This window comes from Ischnura elegans, chromosome 3 (genome assembly GCF_921293095.1).
Source record: "Ischnura elegans chromosome 3, ioIscEleg1.1, whole genome shotgun sequence".
NCBI classification, from domain to species: domain Eukaryota; kingdom Metazoa; phylum Arthropoda; class Insecta; order Odonata; family Coenagrionidae; genus Ischnura; species Ischnura elegans.
This window is the reverse complement of record NC_060248.1, coordinates 95,119,757-95,143,361: the sequence shown is the minus strand read 5'-3', so window position 1 is coordinate 95,143,361 and position 23,605 is coordinate 95,119,757. Positions and strand designations below refer to the sequence as shown.

At 38.6% G+C, this 23,605-nt stretch overlaps 1 protein-coding gene and 1 non-coding gene across 3 annotated transcripts in view; one reads left to right on the top strand and one right to left on the bottom strand.

Moving 5' to 3' along the window:
• Positions 1–23,605, bottom strand: part of LOC124156166 (alpha-1,6-mannosyl-glycoprotein 2-beta-N-acetylglucosaminyltransferase) — a 757,523-nt gene that overhangs the window by 396,765 nt on the left and 337,153 nt on the right. The window lies entirely within an intron of this gene.
• Trnav-cac lies at positions 7,590–7,662 on the top strand. The gene has a single exon. It is a non-coding gene; the product is annotated as a tRNA-Val (tRNA).

The window sequence follows — 23,605 nt, the reverse complement described above, 5'->3', positions numbered from 1 at the left end:
TCGACAGTGCCAACGTTTATTACCTGATGTGGTATATTTGTCGCTAATAAATCAAGAATATTTTCTCCTCTGTTCGGTGCGGATGCTATTTGAAACAATGAATTAGATGTGAAAGTGTGTAATAAAGCCTCGCAGATCACTTTATCCCTCCCACCAGGAATGAAGCTATAAGTCTCCCAATCTATAGAAGGTACGTTGAAATCTCCACCCACAATCAAGTTTCTTTCAGGATACTTGGATGCTACGCTGTTTATTTGATTTTGAAAATCCAACATTGACGTTATATCTGAGTTAGGTGGTCTGTAATACGAACATAATAAAATAGTTTTGAATTTTGGACATTTAATTAAACACCACACAGATTCAACGCTGGTCTCAGTTACGGTTATCGCTTGGCTGACGATTGAATTCTTTACAGCTATAAAAACTCCGCCCCCAACTCGATTAATTCTATCTTTCCGATAAACAGTGAACGATTTTGGGAAGATCTCATTGTCTGAATCATCATCTGTTAGCCAACTTTCTGTTCCAAAAATGACGTTACACTTCGTACTATGAATTAAATGGTGGAATTCGGGAATCTTATTTCTTAAACTACGGCAATTAACCACAGCCACGATTAAAACTTCGGAACTAGTATTATTGCGATTCGAGCGAAAGAAAAGCTTTCCAAGTATTCTCTACATTTAACTTTAATACTGATTCTTGAAACTCGGGGAAAGCATTTTTCATATGACTCTTAAACCCATCAAAATTAGCTCTTTTAAAAATGAAAACTTTACGCTCTTTTTTAAAGTTTACAGCGGTATTTAGAGAACTTCTTATGAATTATGAATTTTATTATTATGAATTTTAATGAATTTATGAATGAAAATTATGAATTCTGATTTGCTTTTGTCGAATAGACTATTCACAGGCTCTATACCGCTGATAAATGGAAATGCATGTCTTATTGACACACTATCAAAATGACTTGAGCCTTGACTGCCTTTGAACGTGTTGCTCGACTGACGCTTCTCGTGCTTAAATGTAATACCTGAAACGCTGATTTTTCTCTCTACTTCTCTATTCTCATTTCTGGAAGAATCTTTGTCTGTGAAAAGTTTTGAACTTACCCCTTTATTTTTCAACCCACTAATATATCTACACTCTGCCCTACTCTCTACTCTAAAAAAGACCTACAGTGCTCAAATATGCTACTCGCTACACGACTAGCCGACTCGGCCGTGTAATGGACTCCCGAACGGTTCAGAGGGATCCTACACGATCGGATTGCCGGCCTAAGGTCCACGAAGGATATTATTGATAGGCTTCGCGAGGTTAAGTCTCAAATATATTTCCCGACTTGTCTCATTTAATGCGCTTTTATTTCATCCGATGCATTGCTGATGTACACCTATGGTTTCTGGCGATTTATTAACATAAGCAGTATATCTCGGCTTCAAATGTGAATCAAAGGGCCATGTTTCACGGATGGCGGGCCGTTAAATCGCGTGACGTATCCTGCTCTCATATTATGAACACAACAAGGCGACACATCATTTTTACTGATTTACGAACAAGATACAGTTACATTAAATTTATAAACGCACACCGATCATTAATAAGAGAAGAACACAAGCTATTCGCAGGGTAATACTATGGCGTACATTAAATGGCATAGTATTTTAGGTACAAGGGGAAAAAGTGCTAAAACCACACACAAGAGGAAAAGAAAATTTTCTTTTCTAAGTGATATCTTGAAGCATATATTCTATAAAAATATTCTAAATGCCCCAAATCTAAAATGTATTCTATAATTATGGTGACTTTAGTTCACCAAAGTTATTACTCACTCAGGTACAGTTGCATAATTTTCCCCACGAAGTCGCGCATTCATGATTAAAAACTGCCTGCTTTTACTGCAGAGATGTAGTTAGACATTTACCTGCAAAGGGAAAGATACTTTAGAGAAAGTAATATTACATATACCACCAGCTCTATTTTATGTGAATGATCGCAAAAAAGTGATTCAAAACCGTCATCCATATAATAATCAGTTATCATTAATCAACTAATAGAAAATTACAATGAACACGTACATAATATAAAAATAGACATTTTTAACCGTTGACCACATAGTAAAAAATTAGGGCAGCATTTCTTTTAACCATGACTAAATCATTAGAACAGCGTCAATTTATCAAATTCAATAATTTTATACAGGTTTTGTTGACACTATTATCATTATCTAATCAGTGAAAAACTTCTGGGTTAAGTAAAGATTGATGGGAACAGAAAAAACCTGCCAATTACCCTTGATGTCGCTCAAATGTTACAATCTAATGCACTTGACATAGTGTGAATGGATAAGGATTTGATTTGGAAAGGGTATTTCATGGTTTACTCCGCCATATGTATTCTCGACACTATAAGCAGAAGAATGAGCACTCGAAAAATTGAAGGAGGATATGATGCTCTTAACCTTTCCGTGAATGTGCCTAGAAAACTTACGTGAACGCCTGTGCGGGGTATCTCAGGTAACCTATTTAATATTCATAAATTATAGTTGTATTTTAGTATTTTCTGTAATTCAAGACCGTGGATCTTTTTTAATGATGTAATATCTTGTTTTTTTTATGGGTTATAAATACATTGTTGGCTACATTTAGGCTTTTACATCGATTTTGTGCGAAATGGCAGGAATCTTTCATATTCTGCTACTGTGACTGCACATTAACTAACATGCTATGAAAAAACAAGTACCAAAGGTGCCATCACGTAGAATATTGGCGTTGTTGAAGTTATAATACAATAAAATTTATTGCACTCAACATATAACAAACAAGTTTTTTTTCTATCCGCCAACATCTGTGCGGAGTAACTCAGTCACACTGCCAATAAAAATTGAAGTTTCCAAAAACAATATTAGTTTAAGAAAAAAATAATTCGTCCCTTAAATAGCGACAAAAAGATTGAGCTCAAATAAAAAAATATATAAGGGACAAAATAAAACAAATTATGCAATATTAACATAATTTGGGGTAACTGAGTTACCCCGCACAGTCACGGAAGGGTTATGATAGCAAGAATAAGAAAAAAAACGCAGAGGCCATTATCAATAAACACATTCACTCCGATAGGTTTCAGCATTCTTTTTACGGACAACACGCACGGCCATGAATACACGAAAATGGAATGAAACGTATTCCGGAGAACATCGGCCAGGAATTCCGAATATCCAGAAAAAATGCAAATAAAGTTCTCCGCCCATATCGCCTCAATTCAATTGCCTCGGATACTACACATCGGCTTCCATATTGTTTATTTTTATTCATTTCGGTGATCCGAAGACCGCAATTTCCCACGGAAACTGTGAACATTTCATTTTTTTTCCATCACCCGAATAGGTTCGGAAGGCTCGTAAAAGGTTCCTCACGAGGAGGTTTTTATGTCAGTGTTCATCCTCCTTTTTCTCTTTTCACGCGGAGGGAAAACTCACGAGAAATGTCGTCGAAAGGTGGCCGATTCAATTGATGCGTAGTGCGTGGATGTCGCGGCACTTAAATAAGATCTTGGAATGACTACATATACAACTTTGAAAATGTAAAATATTTCAGCTACCTCGGTACTAATTTAAACTGTAAGAACTCAATGACAGAAGAGATCAACAAGAGGATAATGGCTGGAAATAGGGCTTACTTTGCTAATATTAAGCTCCTGAAGTCAACTCTTCTATCTAAGGAGATGAAATTCAAGATCTATAAGACACTTATCAGACCGGTCGTGACATATGGAGCATCTCCGCTGGAAACAAGCAAGCTCTGCGGATATTTGAACGGAAGGTTTTGCGAAAGATATATGGCCCCGTGACAGATGGGGTAACTTGGAGGATAAGAACAAACAAGGAAATAGAAAACATTATCCGAGGTGAAGACATAGTGAGGTTTGTGAAGACCCAACGGCTAGCTTGGCTAGGTCATGTAAAAAGAATGAGTGAAGAAAGGATGCCTAATAAGATTTTACATGGAAATATGGATGGAAAGAGAAAAAGAGGAAGACCGAGGAAAAGATGGATGCAGGATGTGGAAGAAGACATAAAGGCTATGAGGATTGTCAGATGGTGGGAGAAAGGGCAGAGCAGGAGAGAATGGACAGGCGTCTTGAGGGAGGCCAAAGCCCATACCGGGCTGTAGTGCCAAGGAAGTAAGTAAGTAAGTAGTAATGACTATATATATTTCAATTATGCACGAAGAATTTCCACCGTTACCGTCTGTTTTTTCATACGCAATGGAACATTTCACACACTTCTTTACACCTTTCGCAGACGACAGTTACGTAATCCAGGACGCAAATACATGTCATAGTTGGTCGGAACAATGCAATCATTTTCACGTACTATAAAATACTATAAAGGCACCGTTAGAACTTAGATATGGGTTAGTTTAACTCGTAGTGTAGCTTACTAACTTACACATTCCTCAATGCATTTTTCTTAATTTTCATACTTTTTCTAACAACATGTTTTAGGTTCATATGAAGATTGCCTTCGTAGATAGTTGGTAATTATGCCTGAGCATCAATGAGAAAGTATAATTAGTTAGCATTAGTAATATTTTATGCCCGTTTAGAGTACATGTTGGTGTCATCTTGCATGCTCGAGATTGTTCACCCCCTGCCAAACACCCTAACGGTGGCTTGTAGCGTATTATGTAGATGTAGATGTACGATACCTGGACAAGTGCGTCCAAAATGGCAGAGTGACTGAGGTTTCCTCTAATCAAAGAACTGACGATTTTTACATGTTTAATTCTTAAACATTTTAGTTTTAAAAGTTTGCGTTGCAACTGGCAATTACTAAAATGAGCGGCAGTAGTTCATTCTAAGAAGCCAGATCTCATAAATAAACGAAGAAGGAGAAGAAAGCGGAAACATACATTGAAAGACGAAATGATAAATATGAAAAAAATTCATATTTTTTCGAATAATAAAAGGGTAAATTACAGTTACATAGGTTATACATTGATTAGGGCCTCTGAAACGACATTTCTTTTAGCAGTTCTTTACTTTTTTACACTTTTAGTTCTTTCAGCAGCATTAGTTACCTCAATAATCTAGATTGTATACTTTGTATATCTGACGCATTGTTTTTTCTAATAGCTGGAACAATACTTTTATACTTCATTATTTCATATGCTGTAGAGATTTCCATTGCTGATGATTCTTTGTAATAGTTGACAACCACTTCCAAAGTTAATTCAAAATTCTTGGAAAATGAAAATTTATTTCTCTTCGAATACGCTATGCAATTAGGTCTGATAGGCCTTCATTTCATTATTTTGGGAAAAATTAATTCAAACAAGAACTTGTAAATATAAAAAATGCGCCCAGAAGAAAACATACAAGAGTCACATGTATCAAGTTGAATTCCCAGTCGAAACCGTAGTCTGTAGAGAGCATCTAATAGTACCCATATGCACCAACAAAATCAATGTCAATCAAGCTATACCATTCCATAAACGACAAGCTGCAATGCCAGGCCATGTGCGCCCTTACAATTGCGAGAATGACGCAGGAGTCGGAGTGACGGGATGAGATGATAAGGATACCTGCTGAATGCTGGATAGAAATACCAAAGGGAAGCTTCACGGGTTCTGTATAGCAGTGTTTCCTCAGTAGTCTAGTTGAGTGGGAGACAGATCAAACGCAAACCACGGGAATTTGAAATAGTTCCTTGTAATGAGTTTTAGCATGAACACTCACAATCAGTAATTGATAGTAATTGTGTACATCTAATCTACATAATACCCTGCGAGCCACCTCTAGGGTGTTTGGCAGTGGGTGATCAATCTCCAGCATGAAGCATGCAATTGGACTCCCGCATTCACACCACACAGTCCAAAAAACGTCACGCATACTAACAAATTACACTACCATGTGCTGTTAGAAATAATAATAAAATTAAGAAACATGCATTATGTTATACACAGGTTAGTAGGCTACACTACAAGTAATCTAATCTGTTGATGAGTTATATCGCTGCCGTTATAATCTCTCATTGATCGTGAAAAAAAGACATTCTGAATCTGTCTGTTCTACATCTCTCTTATTTTATTTATATGATCTGATCTTCCGTAGTATGTTGGCGTCCGTAAGATACATCCTTTTTACGCGCATTTATCGTGAATTCATGATTTTAAGGGGTGAATTTTCTGAGGCGAAACTGAAGACGCGTACAGAGCGAGGTTATTTATTTATTTATTAGAGGTTATATATTAAGGTTTAGATATCAAACATGCTTGAATGCAAATCGATGCGGGTTTTCACACTGGATTAAAAGACGATCATAGTACCTCAGTGGGTAATTTGCTCGTCACACTGAAATACAAAACGATGAATTAAAGAAATATATTTTAAAAAGATACATAAAGCACTTAAACTTAGGTTAAGATCACATTTTACAGGGACGTAAACCCCAGATGGCTACAGATTGCCCCCCGCCAGAGACTCAATTCGCCAAATTACTGAGAATTCATCGTTAGCCTAGTTTCAAATATATATAATGACCGATGCAGTCATCTCTTTCATAGTGGTCATCAAGTGCGCCTCACACGCGAAAGGTCCACGATTCGATCGCATACGGAAACATTTTTTCCCCATGGAAAAAAGCAGTTCGATGTCAATATATACTCTGGTTTTGCAAACGAATTTCTAGAGTGGCATTCCAATTATCCTTTTGATTAAAGAAATATGTTTCACTCCAGGTCGCCCTGCATTAACAAATGACTCGGAAATATTTGCAAGCATTTCCCTCCGACATGCATTAACTACACTTTTTGCATATAAGTCTAACAATTTCCTAAAACGTTTATCTCAATGTGCATAATTCTAGGATATTATCTTAACTTTTCGTTAGGTGTTGATTCTACACCATATTATGTTTCACATACCCACCTTACATACTCATAAAAATATCTTGAGTTTTTTTTTTCAAGTCCATGAATTCGAAATATGAAAATCGAGAAAGTTTCATGCAGAAGAAAGTGGCAGTCAGTATGGTTACATGATTACTTTTAGGATTTAAATGGTTTTACTACATCCTTGTTCCAAGTAACAATGAAACTATTTCCGGAACTAATAAAGAAGACCATCCTTATTAACGATAAAAGGTTATTTAGGACTTTTTCTTCTTACTCTCTGGTTCGTACTTTATCAGAAGAGATAAACAGAAATGGGAGACTGAAGAAGCAACCAAAAATTGCAATCTACTAAAATTTTGATGTTCAAAAATTCTTTACGTAGTTTTCTTTATTAAAGATTCCGCAAATTATTAAGTAAAGCAAAAACTGATATTATTAGGTGATATAACATCAAAGTTGAGCAATAATGCGGAGAAAGAATGGCGATCATAAAGCAAATTAATCATGACTGAAGTATGAAAACGTGACGTATTTAAGTAATCATTTCCACGCAGGCTGAATTTTAACTAGCAGAGGTATAAAAAGAACATCCTGGGATAAATTCACACAACTATTTCAAACCCCGATCCAATATTACCGAGAGTTGTCTAAATGAGAAAATATCAGGAATATACTCTACTCTCACCACAAGTTTCCGTAGTGTAGTGGTTATCACGTGCGCCTCACACGCGCAAGGTCCCCGGTTCGATCCCGGGCGGAAACAACTTTTTTCCCCCCGAAATTGCATCCGTCGGATATGCTACAGTTTCTGTTTTTCATGGAACGCGTCAAACACCTCTTCGCCAAATTTTAGTAAATTATTGCGTATTAATAATTCCCGTGCCGTTCCCTTTCTTTAGTCTCGAAAGAGTCTCTTCCTCTGAGCAATTGGCAGAATAAAGAAAGATCTACTTTCACCGGGAAATTTAAGCATGATAGTAATGAAACAATTTATCCGAAGTTACATTTGAGGTATGCTTCTTTACGGAAGTGAGGCATGGACAATTACAGCCAGGGAGAAATAAAGGGTGGAGGTTTCGAAATGTGGTGCTACAGAAGAATGATGAGGATATATGATACATCGATCGAGTAAGTAATGAGGAAGCGCTAAGATGAGTAGGCGAGAATAGACGCCTCATGAAAATCTTGACAAGGGGACCGAACAATCTTATAGGCCATATCTTGAGACATGCTGAGTACCGGGAATACTGCATGTCATTGAACCAAAGACTGAGATCCGCCTCCGAACCACAAAGAGGAAGAAGTGCAGCTTGCAATTCAAGACGAGGATAAACTTGATCAGATCGCTGATTCCGTTAAAGTCAGTAATCTATCAAACAACAGAACAACTTTCCTACAACACTTGATTTAAAAGATAATACACTTAAAATTTTCTTTTGTATTCAAATCATGAGAATTAAAACTTTTGGCGGATTTTACGCAGATATCAGCTCTGGATTAAACGCTAGGTTTATTTCTTTTAAATTAAAATTTGAAAAACAAAATTTTGGAATGGACTGGATTATTAAAGCAAAATGAAAAAAATTTCACATGTCTGATTATTTAACATTGTATTGTCATCGGAATTAAGCAAGTGTGCACTTTCAACATTGAACACTCGGAAGTTACTGGGTTAATACTGGGAAGACACTGGGTTAACAATCATTTGCAAGAAATATCGGTGAAAAATACGAAGCGAGTTAAAAAAAGCGATTTAAAATGATAGATGTTACACCAGAATTGTTTTAAATATCTACTAGTGTTACGGTACTGATAGGGAACGAAACCTTGTAGATAATGAAAATAATCTCCATATAATTTTCCATTAGATTTTCCACTAAATTTATTGCATAGAATTTCGGCACTTCAAACTCAACCTCCTCCACAGAATTATCAAATACTAGGAGGCCACCCGGCATTACTCGGGAAGGATAGTCTCAAAGAAATGCTTCATTTGGAACTTGGAATTCATAGTCACATGGCAGGATTTTTAGATAAAGGAAACATCAGGTATGATAATAAACAATGGAAAAAACGATTTCCGTATACCGTGCACGGGATCAGCTTATACCCCCCACCACAACATTAATCGTTATGAGTCCTTACGTGCGTAGACCATAACGTCGTGTGAACGCATACCCCAGCAAAAAGGTGACTCAATCAGAAATAGTACTGCGGTATTTGGGAGCATGATATCTACATCTACATAATACCCTGCGAGCCACCTCTAGGGTGTTTGGCAGGGGGTGATCAATCACCAGCATGCAATTGGACTCCCACATGCACACCACACCGTCCAAAAAAACGTCCCGTATAATAACAAACTATACTACTATATGCTGTTAGAAAAAAAAGAAACATGCATTAATTTTTACATAGGTTAGTAGGCTACACTACAAGTCATGCAATCTATTTACGAGTTCTATTGCTGCCGTTATAATCTCTTATTGATCGTGAAAAAAATGACATTCGGAATCTGTCTGTTCTGCAATCTATCTCTCTTATTTTATTTATATGATCTGATCTTCCGTAGTACGTTGGCGTCCGCAAGATATGGTAAACTTCGTCAGAAAAGACACTGCTCTTGAATTTATCTAAAAGGTTTAGTCTATTTTTCAATCTACGGTCGGACAGAGATTCCCATCCGAGTTTATCTAAGAGGTCAGTTACACTAACAAGACTATCGTAACGACCTTTCACATACCTGGCAGCTCTTCTTTGCACGCGTTCTAACTCTGTTATTAAGCCTTTTTCATGAGGGTCCCAAACACTGGCAGCGTATTCCAAATGTGGTCTAACGAGGGAAAAGTAGCTAATTTCTCTCACTTTGTCGTCGCACTTTCCTAATATTCTTTTAACAAAACCCATTTTACGATATATGCACCTAGGAGTCCAAGTCCATAGTCCAAGCCCGGTCCATACACTGCTGATTACTATTGAACCGCGAGACAGAACACAGATAACTACGAGGAGGGCCGCTATCTACAGTACACCCTCAAAAAACAGAGAAAGAAGGTGGAGTGGGTTTCAGGGAAAGGTAGTCAAAACTTAATGCATGTTCCTGAATTTTATTATTATTTCTAACACCATATGGTTGTATAATTTGCTAGTATAAGAGACATTTTTGCACCGTGAGGTGTGCATGTGGGAGTCCAATTGTATGCTGCATGCTGGTGATTGATCACCCGCGGCCAAACACCCTAGAGGTGGCTCGCAGGGTATTTTTTAGATGTAGACGTAGGTACTACTTTGGTTGCAATCCCTGCAGTCGTATGGAAATGCATAGCCGACAGACAAATAGACGTCCTCTTTTATGCATAGATTAATTGAGTGGGTTGGAAACCAAGGGGTAGGTACAAGTGATTTCTATTTTCTGTACAGAGTTAGGTACAGAAATTAGGAATAGAAAACAAACCAGATCGACAAGATATTTAGTAGTGCAAGACAAAGATAGCCTAGCACCTGAACTAAAGCGCCTTCGGAAAACCTTCCAGCAGAATGGATATCTACATCTACATCTACAAATTACCCTGCGAGCCACCTCTAGGGTGTTTGGCAGGGGGTGATCAATCACCAGCATGCAGCATGCATTTGGACTCCCACATGCACACCACACCGTCCAAGAAACGTCCCGTATAATAACAAACTATACTACTATATGCTGTTAGAAATAGAATATAGAATAGAAATTCAGAAACATGCAGTAAGTTTTACATAGGTTAGTAGGCTACACTACAAGTCATGCAATCTATTTACGCGTTCTATTGCTGCCGTTATAATCTCTTATTGATCGTGGAAAAAATGACATTCGGAATCTGTCTGTTCTGCAATCTATCTCTCTTATTTTATTTATATGATCTGATCTTCCGTAGTACGTTGGCGTCCGCAAGATATGGTTAACTTCGTCAGAAAAGACACTGCTCTTGAATTTATCTAAAAGGTTTAGTCTATTTTTCAATCTACGGTCGGACAGAGATTCCCATCCGAGTTTATCTAAGAGGTCAGTTACACTAACAAGACTATCGTAACGACCTTTCACATACCTGGCAGCTCTTCTTTGCACGCGTTCTAACTCTGTTATTAAGCCTTTTTCATGAGGGTCCCAAACACTGGCACCGTATTCCAGATGTGGCCTAACGAGGGAAAAGTAGCTAATTTCTCTCACTTTGTCGTCGCACTTTCCTAATATTCTTTTAACAAAACCCATTTTACGATTAGCTTGACCGGTTATTTCTCGAATATGTTTATTCCACGATAGATCATTATTGAGTCTAACCCCTAGATATTTCACAGATTCAACTGCCTTTAACTGCGTGCCCCGAATGACATAGTTACGCTGTAGGGAGTCATTCTTCTTCCAGAAATTCATTACGACGCATTTTTCCAAATTTAATTCTAACTGCCAAGCATCGCACCAAGCTTGGATAGCAGCAAGGTCATTCGTTAGTTCATCTATATCTTTGCTGGAACGGATTTCTCTGTAAACTACAGCGTCGTCTGCAAATAATCGTAACTTACTCTGCACTACTTCGCCAATGTCGTTTATATAAAGAAGGAATAGGAGTGGGCCAATGACACTACCCTGAGGAACGCCAGAAGTCACTCTAAACCTCATTGGAGACTGCACCGTCTAATACTACTCTTTGGACGCGGTCGCTCAAAAATTCTCTAATCCAGGAAGTGACATCTTCGTCTAGACCATAAGATTTCAGTTTTATTATTAACTTTCCGTGGGGTACTTTATCAAATGCCTTTTTGAAATCAAGAAAAATCGCGTCTACTGGAATGTTGTCTTCCCCGGAGACTAAAATATCGTGGGCGAAAAGCGCTAACTGAGTTTCGCACGATCTGCTTTTCCTGAATCCATGTTGATTTCCCATTAATAAGTTTTGCGCGTCTAGGTGTTTCATTACCGAGCTGACTACGATGTGTTCAAGGACTTTGCAAGAGATGGACGTTAAAGATATCGGCCTGTAATTAGATGGCTGTTCCTTGTCTCCACTTTTAAATATAGGCGTTACGTTAGCGATTTTCCAGTCATTAGGTACTTCGTGTTGCTTGATGGATTTACTGAATATTAACTGCAAGTAGGGGGCAAGTTCTGAGGCTAGTTCTTTATATACGCGAGAAGGGATTTCGTCTGGACCAGGTGATTTATTTGGACTAAGCGATTTCAACATATTTTCTATTCCGAGCGTACTAATGTCAATAGCTGGCATCTTATGTAGACAGGGATTGTCATCGGTCTCGGGTGAGTTTTCGGAAGGCTCCGTGAACACGCTCTTAAAGTAGGAATTTAATAAATTGGCTTTATCGTAACTGCTTGTCAACACATCTCCATTGTCGTTTTTCAGGGAACATACGGTAGATCGTTTACCTTGAACTTCCCTAACATATGACCAAAATGCTTTTGGGTTATCCTGTAACTGCTCTACTAGTGTTTTTCTTTTAAAATTCGTGAACGCATTCCTGAACGCTTCCTTCGTGGCGGCTTTAGTCATCCTATATTTTTTAATTATTAGCTCGCGTTCATTAGCGGATAAATCCGTGCTGACTTTTTTCATTTTAGCATGACACGCTCTCTGTCGCCTCAATGATTTTCTCACTTCCGCGTCGTACCATCTCGGTTCGCTGCCTTCTTTTACTATTTTACTAGGGATGTAGCTATTTATTCCCGAAGTTACGAGCGAAAGAAAAGCTTTCCAAGTATTCTCTACATTTAACTTTAATACTGATTCTTGAAACTCGGGGAAAGCATTTTTCATATGACTCTTAAACCCATCAAAATTAGCTCTTTTAAAAATGAAAACTTTACGCTCTTTTTTAAAGTTTACAGCGGTATTTAGAGAAAACTTTGCAGTTACTACCCTATGGTCACTTATTCCTTCGACAGTGCCAACGTTTATTACCTGATGTGGTATATTTGTCGCTAATAAATCAAGAATATTTTCTCCTCTGTTTGGCGCGGATGCTATTTGAAACAATGAATTAGATGTGAAAGTGTGTAATAAAGCCTCGTAGATCACTTTATCCCTCCCACCAGGAATGAAGCTATAAGTCTCCCAATCTATAGAAGGTACGTTGAAATCTCCACCCACAATCAAGTTTCTTTCCGGATATTTGGATGCTACGCTATTTATTTGATTTTGAAAATCCAACATTGACGTTATATCTGAGTTAGGTGGTCTGTAATACGAACATAATAAAATAGTTTTGAATTTAGGACATTTAATTAAACACCACACAGATTCAACGCTGGTCTCAGTTACGGTTATCGCTTGGCTGACGATTGAATTCTTTACAGCTATAAAAACTCCGCCCCCAACTCGATTAATTCTATCTTTTCGATAAACAGTGAACGATTTTGGGAAGATCTCATTGTCTGAATCATCATCTGTTAGCCAACTTTCTGTTCCAAAAATGACGTTACACTTCGTACTATGAATTAAATGGTGGAATTCGGGAATCTTATTTCTTAAACTACGGCAATTAACCACAGCCACGATTAAAACTTCGGAAGTAGTAATATTGCGATTCGGGAATAATTCTGATTTGCTTTTGTCGAATAGACTATTCACAGGCTCTATACCGCTGATAAATGGAAATGCATGTCTTATTGTCACACTATCAAAATGACTTGAGCCTTGACTGCCTTTGAACGTGTTGCTCGACTGACGCTTCTCGTGCTTAAATGTAATACCTGAAACGCTGATTTTTCTCTCTACTTCTCTATTCTCATTTCTGGAAGAATCTTTGTCTGTGAAAAGTTTTGAACTTACCCCTTTATTTTTCAACCCAGAACAACCGTAACTGAGACCAGATATGATGAGAGACAAATTTCCAAGGCCCTAAAAAGGTCCATATCCAAGACCAACTCAAGGAGAGAAGATGGAGAAAGAGACGATCGAACTGCGAAGGCGTGTTTACCATACATTTCTTCAGTGTCGGGGAAAGTAGCGAGAATTCTGAAGAGATTCAACATCCAGGCCATCCACAAACCACCAAAAAAGATCCGGGACATGCTCGTCAAAGCAAAAGATCCGGTAGGATTGAAGACACCTGGCGTTTACCAAGTGCCATGTGAGTGCGGGAAAATATACATCGGTGAGACGGGCCGCACTATAGACACGCGGCTCAAAGAACATAAGCGCCACCTCCGCCTAGGACAGCCCGAAAAGTCAGCCATCGCAGAGCATTGGATGGAATGCAAAAATACTGTTAAGTTTGACGACACCAAGATGCTCTGCCGATCCAATGGCTTTTGGGATCGACTCATTAAAGAGTCTATTGAAATTAGACTGTCTAAGAATACCATCAATAGAGACTCCAGATATGCTCTGAGTAGCACCTGGAAACCTGTGCTCAAGACTATAGAAAAGGCTAGGCAAAACCACCAATCAGAGCATGCCGCTGACGACAGCCAATCAGCAGTCACCTGACCACCAGAGTGACTGTATATAAGCAAGTCAAATTCTCACTCGACATTCACAGCCCTGAGGACGATGACCGAGTCGGACATCGAAACGTTGGCAGATATGGAGTTCCTGACCCGGTGGCGATCCCGAGAACTCTTTACCAAGTGTAAGGGGAGGGAGCAGGTACTATAGGAAGGGAAGGTATTCCGGGCGTCGCGATAGAGGGAAGGATGTTCGGACAAACGAGGATTGGAAGGAAGGGTACTTCACGGGTGGGATGAACTGGGGTAGGGGAGGCAGGTGCGACCAGGTGTTTGAGAGCCGCGTTTACCGATGATCTCATCGCGGAAGGACTCTTTACGAAGGCAATGGACACGGTAAAACTTGAACGAAGGGCAGTCGAGGGTTGGTGTGGGATAGGACAGCAGTAAGCCATGTGGAAAGAAGTGTCGAGTGGACCACGATTTGGTATAGTAAGAAGATCGCTTTTTAAGCTATGAGATGTGACTCAATAAACTGAATTCCCTAGGCCACAATGCAGAGAAAAATCAGGGATCACTTGATATTTGTATTATGTATGATCTTATGTTTTCCCGGCGTATCAGTTGCAGAAAAGTTTCTGGGGTTTTCCACCGGTTGATGTCGTCCATGTCTCCCGAAGTTTTGATCCGCGACTTGCTGATCATCCTGAGGGGATCTTCCGAATTTTGAAGTTTATTTATTACAGTATCCAACGTTTTATGCACATTACCATGTAGCATATTACGAATCACTAAAATGCACCCACCTACAACATATTAACTATCCAATTAGGCCAATTCACTTACTTCTCTTTTCCCGCTTACCTAATATTCTTCCCTCCATCACAGAATACATCCTCTCCTCGAAGTGTGTAAAAAATCATTTCATAAAATTCGAATTAAGTCTATTGTCAACCTGAGATTCAGTTTTTGAAAAAAATTTCCGAACGCAACAATATTCCTGAAAAAAAAAAACAGTCGATTTCTTCTGACTCTGATAGTGTTATGGGCATTAAAGCACACTTTTTCCAAAGCTTAAGCACATTTTAAAGTATGTAAGACATATGAAAAAGCAGTAAATTAGTCTTATTCGTAAGATATTTCTTGCGATTACTTACCGATATATAAACAAATTGATAATAAGCCTTAACTGATATTTACGGTACTTCAATACCGACAACTTCACGAATCCCCTCGGACTAAAAACTAATATTTGTGATTTTTAGCTGAATTCATCTAAATCATGAAGGCCTTAGGGTAAAAAATATTCTTTCCAACAAAAATGAATGAGATGTTTTTAGCAATACATTTTTAAAAGCGGTATCGCTTAGAAAATGATTGGCTTCTCCAAAATTCGAAACTTTCATGGAATTACATCATTCGAAATGAAAATCCCTGATATATAAAGTATTCTTAAGATACACGATATCTATAGCAGAAACCTAACCTAAAAATAGACAGATACCTTAGAAATCACTTAAGAGCGTAGCATACTAAATGCATTGAAGAAGACAGATGATTCGCGTACTCGGAAGACCGCCTCACTCTTCTTTGCGTAAGAATATAACAGAGGATGAACCCTTCCCCTACTGAATCTGACCGCAATTTTCGCTCGCCATGTTACAGTTGATTGGTTATCCTCGTTTCGGAAAGCCAGCGACGACAGCCTTCGCATGTTCTGGCGTGACTATACAGTGGAGCATCATTATAACCGTGTGTTATCCGCTTCAAAAGGGCCCTTAAGGGCACTATATCTCAAATCTTCCTCCTAGCTCATCAACTCTCATGCACTCCCTCCATCTCATCCATCATCAACTATATTTTCAGCCTAATCCCGTGTTTTATTTCTTTCATGTGGGTATGGAGAAGGTGAAATGGAAAGAGAGGAGGAGAAACGACGAAGTGCTGGACATGGTGGTTGAGGAGAGGCAACTTTTAGATGAAATACGGAGGAGACAGAAGGTATGAAGGTATAAAGAGAGTACTTAGCGGGGAGGGGATGTTGAAATGGGTGTTAGAAGGTAGAATGTTAGGTAAACGAGGGAGGGGAAGGAAGAGAATAGGATTTTTAGATAGAGTAGGCCTTACAGTGAATTGAAGATGGCAGTGCTGGAAGCAAGGGGAGGCTCCCAGATTACTTCTTTAGTACTCCATGGAAACCTACCTTAATCAGTAGAATACTATAATAATAATAACTTACTCTCTCACTTGTTTTGATGACAACTTGTTCTCAAAGTAAATGTTCCCATCATTTCTTATTGGTCACTTGAATGGCTATAATTAAATTTCTACTAATACCTTCTTCAGAATCAACCCACCAGGTACCGTGCAAGCCACCACCACGGTCTGTGGCAAGGGAAATTTTAGTTTGAAGTCAGCAATAACCTAATACGACTACTGGATACTCATAGTTTATGTTAGAACAGAGTAAAAATCTTCATTCGAAACCGCATTTTCATCGATGAACTTCATCTCCATACTAATATTTTCTGATGCTAGTCATCTTTAATGGAATATTTTGAAAATAAATATCGACATTTTTTCGAAATTTTTTGATAGCTATCACATCATATCCACTGCCGAACGAAAAGCTTTCCACGCTATGTTCCTAGAAAATTTCAAATAAAATGTTGTTCATTTGTGCATAAGGTGAGGGTTAAACTCTCCCAAAGAAATCGAAATGTGAATAGCAAGGAAAACATAACTGTCGCTTTGAAAAAAAGCCTATATCAAATGGGCTACCACTTAAAGGTAGATACAAAAAAGGTTAAGCAGCATCCAAATATGTACCCGTAGATAAACGAACACTCTCATTCATGACAATTCAGTCAGTATTCAAACAGTATTTTATCAACGTATGTTATAAAAGAGGTTCAAAACAACAAATTTAAATCCTTTAAATATCGAATCAAGCCCTGAATAGCATTTTTAACACACTATTTCTTTCCTGCGATAGAAATGTGGAAAAACCTAAGTGAAGGCCCCCGAACTTCGCATTTAGTGCATCATTAAATATTATCTGCCAGGATTTCATTAGGTCAATCAACAATGTAAAATTAAGTACAAACTGCATGGAAAAATAGTTAATACTTATGTCAACAGTTTATCAGTGAAATTCAGCTTCTAAGTGGTGAACAGGTAACTCCGTTTCATAGCATATGTGATGCTATGAAAGTGAATGCTAGACTGGAAATAATTGCACGTCATAGTTGTTTTACTAATCGAGGCGAAAGGAACAGGATAAAATGATAAGACCCTATCTAATATACTAGCTTAAAGTGCCCTATTTCAACAGGAATAGCCGCTTCCAATAAACATTTCCACTGTGTTGTGGTCGAAAAGTTTGAGGCTGAAAATCTTAAGGGATAGATATGGAAATGTCAACGAAGTCAATTCTACTGCACGGAATTCGTCCTTTCCCTCGAAAGAGTCAAAAAATTCATCGAGAAAAATTTCTTTATACATCGCACTTGGTATATCAAGAAAAATGATCGTTCTTCAGTAGCTTCTACTTTCGAAAGTTTGCTGAAAAAAGATCACTCCCGTACAATCACCATAAAACTCCTTAGATGTTTCGGGTGAGCTACAGTGCTGCCATCTATGAGAATAATTTCTCGTCAGCGACAATAGCGACGACAAATGAAGCTTTAAGTGCCCAGTCCTGATATTTCTAAGTCCGTGGTCGTGACAAAGTATTTGATTGCAATCGCGTGGTCGCCGAAGAACCACGTTGAGCCAACATGCCACCCCGATCTCAACGAAAATTCCTTATTTACTGCTGTTACAACTGTACTTGCCTTATCATATAAAATTACTGCTTACTACGACAGAATGCAAATTTCGTTTTGACAAAAACCAAATGTTAGGGCCGACATGATGTAAAATAAGGGTAGCACCATAATTACCATACGTTTTGAGTGATTAAAAAAATCCATTTTTGCAATTTCACATAAAATTACAACTGAAATGCGCCATTTTTGCACATTTCAATTAAAACGTATGGCAAACCCAGTATCACATCCGTTCGTCATCTACTGGTGAAAATATAGGATGTATACCAATATTTCATTATCTCCAAAAAGACTTAAGTCCACATTTTATGCCAAATTGAAAACATTTAATTAATCATGGAAAATTTTCAATAAGTCACACCGCAAGTTAATTCGTTTCATCAACTTTTATAAAACTACAACGCATTATTCACATTATACGTGTGCATTTAATTTTCCTTTCAGCATATACCAAGGTGAACTAATGAAGAAAAAAGTTTTTAACCATAGTACTTGTATAAAAACGCGCAGTCGCTGAAGAACCAGTTTGAGCTAACACGCCAATTCCATCTCACTGTCAAAAGCACTAAGTCGAAACTCCATTTGAAGGCATATATAGGAGAGGGAGGGAGAGTGGGAAGAGGGACGGAGAGTAAGTTGGCATGATTGAGATTAAGAGAGGGGGGGATACGGAAAGTGGAAAGAGATGAGGACGAGGACTGATTGGAACAGGGGGAGAGAGAGGCCTTCGAGAGAAGAGCAGAAGCGATTTGATTGCCAGCGAGAGCGGAGGAAGGGAGAGGGGGAAGCGATGGAGGATATATGGATGAGAGGAGAGGGGGGAAAGGGGTAAGTTGAGAGTGCCGGGAGTGGAGAAAATCCTATTAGGCACCTCCGCCGGCTGAAAGAGAGAAAAATATCAATTTCCGGACAGCCCTACGCGCGTCAATCACTAGAGAGGACCACCTGAAGATGAGGAGACGGGGAGGGCGCAATGGTCCAGGGTGTACGGCAGGGGGATATTGGAAGTGTATTGAAAGGACATCGGTTTGCGGATTAGGAACTGAAAAGTGGAAAGCAAGCAAAAGGATGAAGAAAACTTTAAAAAGGATTGACGGGGTAGGTTTCGAAAGACTGGAATGCACAAGCTCCTCTCCATCACAGGACCAGCAGCTTGGATTTCAAGGGTTTTGGGAGGTATTGCACGGAATTCCGGTGATCTAGCTTACATATGATGATGAGGCAGCATACGGCTAGAGAACTTGGTCAACTGCGAGTAGGCTATTAAGAGTACAATTATACACTATATTCTATAATTTTTCAAAATAAACCACACACAAACGGAATATAACGATATTCTTTGCTCGATTTTCAAGAATTAACTCTTACGGAGGCCCTCTGAAAATATAGCACCATTCAATCAGTCTAAAGGTTGCGCTAAATAAGATAAGGTCGATGGCCGTCCTACTACGTCTTAGAACAACACTGGAAGTTTATCTTTCCTCTGTCCCTCTGTCTTTACCTCAAGATACGTTTTCTTCAAAAAGAACACATTCACGTGTTGATTTCCATTGTTAAAATTAATTTTCCTGGTATGGTAACAAGTATTATTTTAAGAATTAAAACAACATTTCTACAAGTAGTAACAACCTAATCAAAGATATTTAAGAAATCGCACATTTTGAGGCAAAAAAATCTGACCAGCCGAAACATTAAAGTCGTCGATACTTAAGATGAAAACTTTACCGGAACACGGGGATAAAATTTGGTCTATTGCAGCCTTGGGCTATAAGCCGTATTTTTGTAACTAATTTCACTCAGCGCTATCCATTTGTCAATCCTTCCTCATGGAGAACATGCAACATGTCTCAATATCTCTCCTTCGTCATCCATAACATGCTACACGATACATCCCCAAGACTTGTGACAGAAATAAACATGATGGATATATGCAGCAGACGTGAAGGTATATGCAAAGTTAATTCTGGGCGACATACAGACCTAGCATAAGAGACATGAATCATGCATGCGATACACGATTACGCGAACTATATTGGGCCAAATGCGATGCAAATACGATAATCGTCACGAAAGCCGATTACTGCGATATTCGCGCCGAAAGAGACGAGTGACGTAATAATGTGAAGCGCGCCCAGACTCCTGACACGTGATGTCATCTTGAAACGTGTTCCCTCCCAAGGTTTTTGTACCATTCATCTACATCTACATCTACATAATACCCTGCGAGCCACCTCTAGGGTGTTTGGCAGGGGGTGATCAATCACCAGCATGCAGCATTCATATCACAACAGCCATGTATCGCCGAATTTCGCGAATAAAAGAATGCAGATGCTCATTCTGATATTCAAATTTTGACGGGGACGGTGATACATATTTCATGTGGAGGGGGCCGCGGTATATTATTCGGGGACGCGGGCATCACAGAAACACAACTGAAGAGGACAGGAAGCTTTTCCAAGATACGAGAATACATGCATAAATGATATGCCCATTTAGGTTGCGCGCAGTAAATAGAGTTTGCTTACAGTGGCAGTATCAGGTAACTAGGGACTGACAATATTTAAAACGTCCCAGCTAATATTTTCAGAAACATGGCGGGATACATCGTTAGCGAAACATATAATTTTCTTATATTTCCTTTTCGCGTTACATTTGCTTGAACAAAATTTTGCGCGACCTTTTTTTAAAGGAAAGATGTACCCTGCGAATCCGCCATTAACTCAAAGGTTTGGGCTACAGTCCTGAGTGACGTAGCAGGAAACAAAAACTATGCTAAATTCATTCAAATGAACATAGCTTTCTGATAAATTTTCCAGGAAATCTTACACTTATATAGAGGCCTTGAAAAATATTTTACATAACCCGTACTAAATTAGAATCAGTACAAAGGTTTTTCGAGGTAGCGGGTTACCTAGTGGAATACAGACAGAGATTGCGCTCTTTTTCAGTTTGCGGTCATATTTCGCCGATATTTGATCGAAATTCATTCCTGAAAATTACGAATATTTTTTTATAATCTAAAGGTTGCCAGATTGCAGGTATATAGGATTTCTTCTCGCATCGTTTCAAGATCTTCAGGCAAAAAATAAGCTGAATAATGAAACAAAGTAGGAATCAAAGTGGACCTAAACAGAGGATGCAGTCCGACACAAAACCACGCATGCGTCACAAAGTTTCGAGCTAAGTATCAAAATCACCAACTCTTCTAAAAATAAACCAATTCTTACATACATTTCTTTGGCTTGGTCTTAAACTTTACATTTTCAGTACACTGTCGATAAATGTAAGTCAAACCAAAGAAATTTTTGTTGAAATTTGTTGTCACGTGCAAGGATTTGTGATTATGTTCTCGAATTTTCAACTCGAGCGCAGTTAGCTCTGTGATCGACAGTATTGTGCTTGATATAGGGTCGTATAAATGGGCAATAGAGTACAGGCGGAGGAATATATATCTTTCGAAAACCCCGCCTGACAGATGAGAAAAGAGAGCCTGATACAGAGATATCAGGGAAAAAGGGGTTGTGGGAATGACTCAGAGGAAGGATTGGGGGGGAGAGGGAGGGTGCAGGTGGCGGACGGAAGGGGATGCGGAATCAATTTGACTCAATTCCAGCGAAAGCTGAAAATTCTCATCGGCCCAAGGAGGCGACCTTGGATGGCACTCCCGGGAAAAGTCCATAACGAAGCGGAAGGAAATGGAAAGGAAACGGATCGGCGCCGCGACGAGGAACGAAAGATCCTCTTTAAAATTGCTCACAGAGCTAAGGCCAACGACTTGAGAGTGAGCTTTCATAAGGAGGTAAATACTTAAGTCCGCCTATACTACATTAGAGAATTTTCCAGGAGGCCACTAAATGTGCTGTGACCAACCGCGCATTTAAATGAATTCACAAAAGTCGACACTATCGCCGCTGAAAATTATCGATCAGAGTTTCACGTAGGAATAAGCTATAATTATGGCTTCAAACTGATATTTATCTTCATAATGATCACATCTATGAAATTTTAATCTTATCAATACTCGAGAGTATCAACAATCAATTGCAAGTATCGATAATTAATGGATGCCAAAGCACAGCATGAAACAATGTTCGTGGTCACGCGCAGGAATGGAAGGTTATATACACCAAGGATGAAATTCGCCATGAAAAAAATCATTTGATTATCCGGGATTCGAGTCCGGATCTCCTGATAATCGGTCATGTAAGCTAACAGCCTTGGTGGAGTAACGGGTAGCATACCGGACAAGAAATCGGAAGATTCGGGTTCGAATTCCAGCTAAGCCAAATGATTTTAAATGGCGAATTACATCCTTGGTGAATATAATTAAACGGCTAGCTCTGCACTCAAAGTCCTATTGCGGACATTTCTGACAACCGATTTACGAGCGCCCCAACAATGAGAAAGTAGTACCTTGAGAAGCAACATATATCATGATTCTAAGGATAGAATGGGGGCCTCTATGAAGTCTACTTACCTAAGGCTATAGAGACTATAAGGACTCGATGACGCCCCTTAAGATCCTCAGAATTCATTTCTCCTATTCCAAAATTATCTCTGTTTTTAGGTCGGAAACAGGCACGTAGCGAAATCCCTTACGGTGCACATTGCGATGCATCATCGCCATTATCTGTAGTTTAAATACGAAAAATCGCTAGAGACAGTTGAAATGACCATTCATTTAACGTTCCCACTCAAGATCAAATTAAATTACTCCTTGTTTAAAATAGAGTATTTCACACAAAGCCTTTCACTAAAATTCAGTATCAATTGTAATTTTCCCATTATTATTTGCATTTGTACCACGTGCTTTTGGATTTTCCAACGCGCCTTCAAAATGCAAAACTTTTGCATACACTGAGGTAAAATATTCTTGAAAATCGAGAGGTGAAACCAATTTTTTTTTACAGGATATCAATAGGGCTTAAAAGGCGGTAGAGATAATAGGTGGTTCATTCAAAACTTTTTTGTTTTAAGCAATTTAAATGCCGAAAGAGTACGCATATACAATTACTACGGCAAGAGGTGTGGGCACAATGATATTTACTGACAGAATAAAAAGTTATGTAAATCTGAGACGAGGAATATTGAGAAAATAAATGCAATCTAACGTACATAGGTTGGGGAAGTGTAAAACATATACGGATGGGGTGAATGCAATTGAGGCATTCAATTATTTTTGTTTCGCTGCTCAGGATTGTTAACTTTAAGAGAATTTCCAACACCAGAAAAATAATAGGACTTTTGTGAAAAAAAGTAAATTTATGTCAGCGTTATAGACTACTGAGAGGGAGAAATCTCACTACGTAAGGTTTTCGACTCTGAATTGTTTCTGCCACTAAAAGGTAATCCGAAGATAATGCCCAGAGGGAATGCGGAAGAAAAAAATCGAAAAGAATTAAACACGGAATTAAATATATTTAAGAAGATTTCAATTCGAT